Here is a 10,647-nt window from a genome sequence, read left to right on the forward strand (position 1 = left end):
TAGTTCGAGGGTTGGTTTAAGGACGACCAATGTCAACGGTATTGCATCGCTACCCTCCCAATTTATTTTAATTGAAGAATACATACTTGATATACATTTGCAAAACACATAGAATTATTTGGTGTTGACCGATATAAAAAGCGCTATAAACAAGAACCTATAGGACTACTTTTCGACTATTCGTTTGGGCCGTCTTTGAGTATCACGCACGTTGCGACAATGAAATTTCGGTTAATGTTAACCTATGGTAGTGAAATATGGCGGCGCTTCCGTTCGCCGTCTTGTTTGCTTGCGTGTGTGCGAACAAGATGTCGACTGGAATAAATACGTACGAACTAATATTTTAAAAAAATCAGTTTTTATGATAATTGATAAATTCTTCTCTAACCTTTATTTGAAATAACGAAAAATGAATTATTCACTTTAATGGTTACATTTTCCTTTTTACTACGTTTTCTTTCCGACGAGGTTGATTCAACAGTACATGATGAAGTACCAGTGGCGTGCCGTCATTAGAAGCGTTGGAAGCGCCGCTTCCCTCGTATTCTCTAAAAAATAAATAAATATTAATTTTAATTATGTGAAAATAATCGCACAATATTTTATTATAACCGCATTATGTATCTTATTACAAATTTCTATACTACACGTGAAAAAAAAATTGCTATTGTATATTAGAATATTAGTGGCGGAGTGGAATCTCCTGTATTTTCAGATTACGAAAAGCCAGATTTGCGCATGCGCTTTACAGAGCACCAACCTCACCCGGTTTAGCCGGTGGAAGCCTACGACCTTGGGTGAAAGCTGCACACATATAAAGATTCCAATTCTATCAAGGACCGGTTCTGGGCTGTTAGCCGCCTGCCCACTAGATATTTCGATTACGTGAATAACGAGTAGATTTATAACTTAACCCAACCGATAAGAATTTACTGGTATGTTTTTACGATAGTTCTGTATAGTTGACAGGAGTTAAAAAAATCCATTAAAATATTTGATATATTTATTCCGCTTTCCGATTTTATATTACTCACGGATTTCGATGTTAAACCAGTGATATTACGATTTCGTACATCCCATCTTTAAGGGGATGTAGAAAAAAATGTGTACAATTCTTGTATAATGTTAAAAAATTAACTGTTACTTTGGTAGTATCATTTACAACTAAATTTAATGAATGAGAGAGATGCACGAGGTACAGAAAAGGCTCTAGAATTTATTTTCCTTAAATTTACGATTTATGTATTCGTTTGTCATAAAAATTTGTCTTTCCACTTTTTTCCCGAGACTACAAATATTCGAGTACAAAGTAACCAGTTTCGACTTATTTGTACTTAAGAAGTAGTTAAATAATTAAGAGATTAGGGAATTAGGGGCATAAATAAAACCTGATGAAAGAACCGAAATTTTACTTAAACAAAAGCTTAACCGAACCAATCTCTAGCCGAGTACAGTGGGGACTGATTTCTTTGTAAAATTAGATAATAAAGACAGAAATTTTTTCAGTTCAATAAGAGTGACCGAAAAGTTGGAAATTTTCGTGGACACCTGGTCCTAAAACAAATTAGTTAGAAAACAAACGACTATTGTTTAACAAATTTAGATTTTTACAGCTATGGTGAGAAACATTTAAAATTTACAAGAACCCTGTTGCGTCTTTTGAGGTATATTAGTGATGCCACAAAAGAAGCATTTGACATTGCCAAATCCTGAGGGTATCGGCACCCTCGGGATTTGGCAGCCCGCGTGCATGTACAGTACACACCGCACACCTAGCAGGACCGTCTCTGATTCCACTCGTAGGGAGCTATTTGACTAAGTGGTTAAGATTTAAAGAGTAAAGAATATTTTATGTTATTTTTATGTACGTTTCATTACAAAGCTATATTTAATTATAATTTTCTTTAAAAGTATATTCATACAATTGAAGAATGTTTTGTACCAGGTATGTATATCCACCACACATTTTATTTCACCAAGTAAGTTTTTATAATTTTATTTTTAATTTTAGCCCTTATATCGTGGCTAGCGATTCGGAATGTAATTGCGATATTGAAAATTTATTTTAAAAAAGTTTTGGCTCGAGATCATATAATGAAAAAGAAAACATTATTAAAAGAGAACGGCCAATGCCTAAGTTAAATATAAACGCTTCAATAAAAAAATTTGTTCGATATTTTCACGATAAAATGGCTCTGTAAATGCATAAAAATGCATTTACAGAGTGAAATTAGTGTGTGGAATAAGAATGTCTTTGACAATTTAGCTGGCAAAAGACACGAAAAATCGTCGATTCTTTCGTATTTGAAGCAATTTGGAAATCGAAGCGGAATAGAATTTAACATTAGTAAATAATATAAAATAAATATTGAAAATTGTAACGAGATAATTATGGGTAATAGATATATTATATCTAAATAAATAGATGTTATATGTTTTTATCAAAGCAAGAATTGGCATTTAGAGGGCATATGGAATATATTGGATCTAATAACAGAGGTAATTATAATGAACTTGTTTATTAAGTACGTCAGATATATAATCTATTAAAAATACATTTAAAGAAAGAATTAACTGATTGCCCCTGGATGTTGGTTTCTTATAGAAACACAGCTTCCCTATCATCAAATATCACGGCACACCCCTGTGAAGTACGTTTTTTTCCATCCTTTTAACAATTTTATGTTTTCTTGCCGGCACAATTCTAGGACAAATGTAGCAAATTGAGACTGGAATCAATCTGTAGAGCATATCAATAGGAACAAAAAAGTCAAAGGAACCATGGCCGTACGGGCGACCCTTTGCGAGATATAGGCCTCCCAAAAATGACTATGTGGAAAATATGAGAACCTCAAAAATGGGGTAAAATTCAAAAGTGAAAATTTTCGGAACTAAATCTCGAAACTATGGCATTTTTTGCCATTTAGAACCTACTAGACACTCCCAAAATCTCCCTAAACACGAGGATCGCCAACTTTCAACTGCCACTTCCGGGGAGCGCCATGGGGAGTCGCGCCTCGCTCGCTCTCTCTCTGCTAAGCCTATTGCGTGTCTAACAGGCAGCAAGCCGTATTCTAACCACACTTCCATTGACAAAGACCAAAGCCCGATTATTAGCGATAATTTGGCAACTCTTTCTTTGCCTCCACTCTATACCGAACGCGCTTCTATTTCGTTATCTCTATCACAATCTAACTAACGATGGAAAGAAAACAGATCCTGCTCTCATCTAAACCGAGCATGCTTCTATTTCGCTATCTCTAACATATTCTAACTGACGATGGAAAAGGCCAACAAAACAGATTCTACACTTACCTTTGGCAGAGTCTCTTCCTTTCGCTACCTGACGACGCCTAGCCTGTTTCCGATCTTATTTAGGCGAGGACGGGGTAAGGCCGCCGGTCACCTTCCTCCTCCTTGGCTATGTCCAGGAAGTTGACGAAGACGGGATCGCCCGATGTTTACAATATATATCTGTGATATGATTGCTGACCTTAAGTGTGTGTGATTCTCTTTTTTTTTAATAACAAGTTCTAATATAAGTNTAAAGTACGTTTTTTTCCATCCTTTTAACAATTTTATGTTTTTTTGCCGGCACAATTCTAGGACAAATGTAGCAAATTGAGACTGGAATCAATCTGTAGAGCATATCAATAGGAACAAAAAAGTCAAAGGAACCATGGCCGTACGAGCGACCCTTCGCGAGATATAGGCCCCCCAAAAATGACTATGTGGAAAATGTGAGACCCTCAAAAATGGGGTAAAATTCAAAAGTGAAAAATTCCGAAATAAATCTCGAAACTATGGCATTTTTGCCATTTTTTTAGAACCTACTAGACTCTCCCAAAACCTCTCTAAACACGAGGATCGCCACCTTTCGACCGCCACTTCTGGGGAGCACCATGGGGAGTCGCGCCTCGCTCGCTCTCTCTCTGCTAAGCCTATCGTGTGTCTAACAGGCAGCAAGCCGTATTCTAACCACACTTTCATTGGCAAAGACCAAAGCCCGATTATTAGCGATAATTTGGCAACTCTTTCTTTGCCGCCACTCTATATGAACGCGCTTCTATTTCGTTGTCTCTATCACAATCTAAGTAACGACAGAAAGAAAACAGATCCTGCTCCCATCTAAACGCTTCTATTTCGCTATCTCTAACATATTCTAACTGATGATGGAAAAGGCCAAGGTAATAGAAAATATTTAATTTAATATTTATGATATTTTACTTATTTTTAATTTAATTTCTAGAATAAAATTTTAGTAAATTTTAAAAATAAAATGTTTTAAATATAAGGAAAAAGAAATTATTTAATATCAAGATATTTATTTCAACAGTCATGTTGATCATATTTAATTTCTTTATGTGATTAATGAAAAATTAAGAAATGCATTTGATAATTTTTGACTTATTGATCAATTGATTTTATTGATAATATTTTACTTTATAAAATATGGAACTGAATGGATAATTGATGAGATTAAATTTTCAAATGTAGTGTACTTCTGGGAATAGTTGATTTCACTTAATTGGGACATGTTGGGACCAATTTATTTTGGCTCAATTAAGTGGCTGTCCCAATTAAATGAACTACAGTAGAGCGTCATTTATCTGAAAGCTGGTCAAATGAAACGTCGGTTAATTGAAAGTGTTCCAGCCGGCAAATTTAAATTTCTGCTAGTGCTGTGGCGCTGCAACCTTTGGCTGTGTCTTGGGCTATTCCAATATTTTTTTTGTTGGTGTGTGTGTTTTAGCTGGCAGCACTGGCACTTTTGTGTGGTTTTTTTCTGAGGACTGTGTGTCCAGACATGTGTCATTTTGAATCAAACGTTTTTGATACTAGATTAACATCTAAAGTATGATTTTTTTATTTTTCAATATATTTATTTTGTTTGTACAAAATAAAGAAATAATTTTTAACGATACAATAGCCACGATTATTATTATAAAAATTTAAGTTACACTTAACATTGATGAAAATTCAATGCGAAGCGATACATAACAGAGAAAAATTTCAACATGGGATAAGCTAATATATTTTTTCATACATAATAGGGTTATCTGAAAAATAAGCTAAACGAACAACCCTAGTCCCCAATTGATTCAGATAAACGATGCTCTTGTGAGAATCAGGATAAGGAGGGGGGTCATTTTTAAAGAAGTTAGTGAAAAAGAATGACTTAATTTCAATTAGAAAATATTTTATAACTTTGGTAATTTACAAAGGATGTACAATACTTTCATTTCTACAAGAAAGAGGAAGTTGAACTTCCTTTAGACAGCCGACTTGTGAGATGATTCAGATGTGGCCTTTGCACACATTACTTGGCCATCTAAAGAAGCTGTTATAAAAAGGGATTTTTCCCACTAATCCAGGCTGTTCTCCATAAGAAGTAATTGCTACAGCAAGGCAGTTCCTCAAAGTATGAATATGCCATAGAAGTCATCCATATATTGAATAGTGCACACATAAATGTTATGATTCTCAAACTTTTCCCATATCCTGAACAAAAAGACGATAGAAGACAAGAATAAGTTTCATATTGTGAAGATAGTATATCTGTTAGATTTATGTAAACTTTTTCTCATGCATATAGATTGAATTAGATTAAGTTAGATAATTGATTTTTTGCTTTGTGAATATATCATTTATAATCCCATTAATTGTATTATTAATTTGTTTGATCAATTAAATTGTATTGTTATTTGTTTATAATATGGTGTCAGTAATGACTAGATCTAATGCCTCATTCCACCCCACATATCTGCATCTCCCTACCCCAACGAGCCTTCCTAATTTGGACTAATTGATAAATCTAGAGTTAAACCGCGAAATAATAGTTTAACTGGTGTCGAGAATACTAACAGGCGACTGGATTATACAATCGTACGTCTCCACCTTTCTAATAAACACATTTTAATGCCCTCCTTAAGCATAGAGATCGAATCTTACGATTTTGTGTGGAGTAAGTGGTCATTAGGATTACTAGTGATGCTTTGCTTATCTCACACTCTATTGTAATAATAAATTCTATAATAAAATATGTAATACATAGGTAAGTAAATAAGTAGGTAAAAAATAATAATTAGGTACCTATTTTAATGCTTTATTAAACCAAAATACAGAAAATGCAAGTCTGAGAAAGGTTTTTGGGCCAGAGGGCAAATCTTGACAATCTAGTGGACTTTCTGAAGGTCACTAATATCTAGAGAGAGATTTAATTATTTATTTAGTTTTGTTTCGTATATCATGTTGTTTTGTTTATTTTACTGTTTTATATGCTTGTTACTGTTTATTATCATTAATATTTTATATTATATATATGTGAGATCTGGATTTTAGAAACATTTTTTTTCTTCCTGTAATTTTCAAAGTATATTGCCTCATATTTTGTTTTCTGACTCGTTAAAACAACATCGAAGGGAAAGATTGAATATCCCATCAACTACTATAGAAATTTATAAGCTTTTTTTAAGAATGTAAACAGTCACCCATACAAACATCGACAAGCTAATACTGCAAGACATAAGTTTACAGTTTTCGTCAGATTTATTCACTTTATTATGGTCCTGTGGACACCTATGACCTAAAAAGTCTGCTAAACTGACCTTTGCTTTAGACAACATTTAATCACCTGACTTACTTTCCCAAGCTGAACCAATATAAGACCAATTCACCCCCTCGGGGTAGTCCCTGACCAAACACTAGAACAGTGACATCGAAGAAATTCACCAAAGAGCTATATCTCGAAATTGCTTTTGATGAGTGTGATCCAGGAGTCTCAGTTTGTTAATTTGTGCATCACATAAAAGAAAGGATGAATTCGAACCTCCATGGAATTGTCAAAGAGGTATGATAACCACTTGTGTAAACTCTATCTCGGCCCCCCATTAATTAACTTGTACTCGAGAGTTAGGAAATCTCAATAAGTTTTAGAATGTTCACTATTGTAAGTTTACCTGTTATCCAATAAATTTTTTGTTTTCTTGTTAAATGGTGTCATTTACTTGTTTATTGCCTATGTCTTACCAACGACCCCCCCTCTCTTCCTCCACTCAAAAGAAATGACCTGACAAAAAGAATCCCAACCCCTTGGGATCATAAAACGTAAACCAGCTGTCCACTGACAAGTAGGCAGTTTTCACCAAATTGTTGCCGAGAAAGGGGCAAGACATCCACCTTGCCTCTGGCTACTCACTTATATATTCTGAGTTATAATTTTGTCATCTGACAAGATGCAGCGTAGCCTGTATGATTCATGTGTGAAAAAACTTAACCCAACCAATCAATCTGAGAGAAGTTTTCGGCCAGAGGCCAAATCTTGACAATCTACTGGACTTTCTGAAAGTTACTAGTATGTATAAAGAGATTTAATTATTTCTTTAGTTTTTACTTTTCATATATCATGTTGTTTTCTTTATTTTTATATTTGTATATACTTGTTTTTGTTTATATTTTATATACAGTAAACTCCCGATTATCCGGGCTAATGGTGGGGAGAGGTGGCATGGATAATCCAGTAACACGGATAATCCGAACTATAATTATTTATTTCTAGAATACAACATGTAGATTCGATGCAGATTCACCTTTTTTAAATTTTTCAATTAACGTTCATTTTTGTTTTATAGTAAGTACGACTTTTTTTTGATTATTAGGCATTTTAAGGGTACTTAACTTAAAATTTAAAAAAAAAAAAAACATTTTATTTTACATAATTTTACACTAAAAGTATTTATGGGAGAGTTATTTAAAAAATATATTATGTATAATATGTATTATATATATATACAGTACATATAATCAAATCTTAAATTGTAATATGTATTATAACATGCAACTAAACGAAGTTTGTATAAATGTACTTACTATCATTTTCTGTATTCTATTCTATTCTCTCTCCCTTGTTCATATGGAGATAACAGCCTTAGTGTGCTTTTTCTCTGAAGAGCGGTGCAACCTTATTAGGTGAAGCGACTTGTCCGTGAAATGTACTTTTCTAGTATCCTTATATGATTTGCTGGATGCATGTTGGCTTGTGGCCAATAAATTGGTGATAACGTTCGCACAATCGAGATGTTCAGCTTCAAACTACTCTTCAGTTTCTTACGTGCCTCTTCGTAATTTGGGCACCTTATCCAAAAGTGCTCAGGTGTTTTTGCTTCCCCGCAAAAAGAACAATTGGGGGATGGGACTAGACCTCGCGAAAAAAGAAATGTGCTAAGAGGAGCCGTAGCTGTCTGAAGCCTTGCTAGGAGCATCTTCGCCCACTTAGAAGATGCATGTTGATACGGCCAGGGATCAAATGGCTTGAGATGTTCCCTCCTCTTATTCCGAAGGATCTGTGCTTAATTGTCCCTCAACAAGTTCCAAATCCTTTCCCACGAGAGCCTGTATATGTGTATATCGTTTTCTCCTCCGAACAGAAATGTCCAGCACGAAAGAAGCGGCCTGACTAAAACCATTCCATCTGACTTCAGATACCCCCACCACCCACTTCAAACATCTAAATATGAACACATTCACACTTATAGAATGCGTAAACATGAAAGCTAGCAACTATTTAAAAAATACATACACATATAATTATTTTTTTAAATTAAANTTTTACATAATTTTACACTAAAAGTATTTATGGGAGAGTTATTTTAAAAAAATATTATGTATAATATGTATTATACATACATACAGTACATATAATCAAATCTTAAATTGTAATACGTATTATAACATGCAACTAAACGAAACTTTATAAATGTACTTACTATCATTTTTTCTATTCTATTTTATTCTCTCCCCCTTGTTCATATGGAGATAACAGCCTTAGTGTGCTTTTTCTCTGAAGAGTGGTGCTACGTTATTAGGTGAAGCGGCCTGTCCGTGAAATGTACTTTTCTAGTATCCTTATATGATTCTCTGGATGCATGTTGGCTTGTGGCCAATAAATTGGTGATAACGTTTGCACAATCGAGATGTTCAGCTTCAAACTACTCTTTAGTTCCTTACGTGCCTCTTCATAATTTGGGCACCTTATCCAAAAGTGCTCAGGTGTTTCTGCTTCCCCGCAAAAAAGAACAATTGGGGGATGGGACTAGACCTCGCGAAAAAAGAAATGTGCTAAGAGGAGCCGTAGCTGTCTGAAGCCTTGCTAGGAGCGTCTCCGTCCACCTAGAAGATGCATGTTGATATAGCCAGGGGTCAAATGGCCTGAGATGTTTTCTCCTCTTATTCCGAAGGATCTGTGCCCAATTGTCCCTCAACAAGTTCCAAATCCTTTCCCACAAGAGCCTGTGTATGTGTATAACGTTTTCTCCTTCGAACAGAAATGTCCAGCACGAAAGAAGAGGCCTAACTAAAACCACTCCAGCTGACTTCAGATACCCCCCACCACCCACTTCAAACTTCTAAATATGAACACATTCACACTTATAGAATGCGTAAACATGAAAGCTAGCAACTATTTAAAAAATACATACACATATAATTATTTTTTTAAATTAAATTAATGCAGGGATAATCCACACACACAGATAATCAGGTGATTACTTTTGCAATCATTTGTCAATATATTGTCAAGTAGTTTATTAATGAAACAAATTACTTGACAATTTATTGTCAATCTGAGAATTTACAATTCTTATAAAACATCCCATTCATAGATGGCACTACACTACTGTAGGTTATTCTGTACACTTGTTTCACATATTTAATACCAAATGGCATTTTATTTTATTTTAAATATTTATAATTTTTTTGAAGCAAGAAATATCTTTGTGGAAAAATACTGTTTGAGTTTGTTTTAATCAAAATGTACAGAACAAACTGGCCATTTGTGCAGGGTTACTGACGGAAATGAACTATATAATTAAAGTGACCACATTTTCATTGAAATAAAGCGGGACAAATGGGATGAAATGAGAATTACAATTTAGTTATATATATTTTATTGCATACATTCATATACTTGTACAAAAATGTATTTATTATTAATTATTGGTAACTATAAAAATATTTGTAAAAAATAATAATTTGAACATCATGATTTTTAATCAAATTAAATTTTTTATTTAAAAAAAGTTATGATTTTCTTTCAAGGTCATATTCTTGATCCGAGTGAATACTTTACAATAGATTCGGATCATTTATTAAAATGTCGTGAAATATTTCACATGAATTGGTCAAATTATATTTTACACTTAATATAGATTTTAAAGTTTTAATGTTCAACTGCGTTTTTTCAGTTGTCCATATTTTATTGATACTAGAAAAAACACGTTCTGTTGCTGCATTTGTTCCTGGAAGGGAGAGCGCAAATTCTACAATTTTCAAAATATTTTGATAAGGAATATTATTCTGTTTAAAATGAAGGAATAACTCCGTCCATTTTTTGTCTGTTTCCACATTTGCAGACAACCAACATTTAATTTTTTCATCTGTAACATATCTTTTTACCAATGACACCTCATCAAAAAGATCATTTTCGCAAATATTATTTTTCGGAAAATGGTTACTAATATATTCAAAAGATTTTTCCACATATTCCCATAAAATCTCCTTTTTTAATGTCACCCAATGAAAATTTTTAATATCTTCGAATTGAACTGTCCATTCTTCAAGATATTCCAAGCAGTTATTATAAAAATTTTT

Source organism: Centruroides sculpturatus, unplaced genomic scaffold (genome assembly GCF_000671375.1).
Source record: "Centruroides sculpturatus isolate CEXI.00-Female unplaced genomic scaffold, Cexi_2.0 scaffold153, whole genome shotgun sequence".
NCBI lineage: Eukaryota > Metazoa > Arthropoda > Arachnida > Scorpiones > Buthidae > Centruroides > Centruroides sculpturatus.